This window comes from Zerene cesonia, chromosome 14 (assembly GCF_012273895.1).
Source record: "Zerene cesonia ecotype Mississippi chromosome 14, Zerene_cesonia_1.1, whole genome shotgun sequence".
Lineage (NCBI taxonomy): Eukaryota > Metazoa > Arthropoda > Insecta > Lepidoptera > Pieridae > Zerene > Zerene cesonia.
In genome coordinates, this window is record NC_052115.1 from 756,792 (window position 1) to 758,069 (window position 1,278).

Sequence of the window (1,278 nt, forward strand, 5' to 3'; positions counted from 1 at the left end):
TGTGAGGTTGTGGACGTCCCCGGAGCGAGCTGGCCCAATTCGTGCCGGAGCCTGCTGGACTCCCATATGCAGTAATTGATTAGTTTTATTCAAATTCATATAATATAATTTCACCAAATTTAAATAATTTGATTAATAAAGAACCAAGTCAGAATCCATAGTGTGTTATTTATCATACACTAGCTGTTCGCCCCGGCGTCGCCCCTGGTCCATATATAGCTAGGCTATGTCACTTAGTGAAGTTGCGGCTTTCTAATGGTGAAAGAATTTTTCATCGGTCTAGGGGGTTTTATGTGAATACGTTATAAACATTCAAATATACAAAAGTTTCCTCTTCATAATATTAGTATATATAAATAATAGCGTATAAAATGTTGATATATGTATCTAAAAATAGATAACATTTGATAACATTAGGATTTTCCTAAACCAGATCGATTAATCAACAAAATAAAATAAAATAGACTGCTACACAATAAAAAAACTTAATCCCAATAAAATTGTAATACCCAAGTATGGGAAAATATATAACAAAAATGTATATGTTCATAAAAAATTATCGACGAGGATGGGATTCGAACCCACGCGTGCAGAGCACATTGGATTAGCAGTCCAACGCCTTAACCACTCGGCCACCTCGTCATGTGTGGGCCGATCTAAATATAGACTTATTAACTATTTATAGTCTATCGTTAGAATGTTGGTGGTATAAGTATTTGCTATTTTCTTTAATACGTTAAATTTTTAATTGAAGATGCGACTTTATCGATTGAATATGTTTAGCTATTAATTAGTAAAGGGTGCTCATTTAAATTCGATTTTTAAAACGATAAATCGATATTATTCTAATGTTATGAATGTCTGTTGCTCTGTCGGCTAAAATAAACCACTTATATTTATGTTATTTATATGAAATGCATAAAAATTGGTTACATTTTTATAAAACATTAAACCATTTTAGACTGAAATGAGATAAGAGAGTTTTGCGCTTGGTTTTGTGCGCACAGCTGGTGATAAAATATAGTGGCAAATGTATGGTGTTTCATTTCACATAATTTCAAATATTTTTAAATGTATTTGTCTGTTAAAACCTGTGTATTACGCATGCTTAGTATTGAATAGTGTAAAACGGCTGTATCGATTTGGATGGACGTATATTATTTCATCGAAAATCTAGAAGATAATTTATTCTCTATTGTTATATGTTGCCTGAAAGAAATCTCTTATAATTTATAAATCCACCGTTTGTGTTAAATCTTAGCTTAAGAATTCCTTGAA

General features: G+C 31.7%; 1 non-coding gene across 1 annotated transcript; it reads right to left on the bottom strand.

Moving 5' to 3' along the window:
• Positions 1-560: 560 nt before the first annotated feature.
• Positions 561-642, bottom strand: Trnas-gcu. The gene has a single exon. It is a non-coding gene; the product is annotated as a tRNA-Ser (tRNA).
• Positions 643-1,278: the final 636 nt, after the last annotated feature.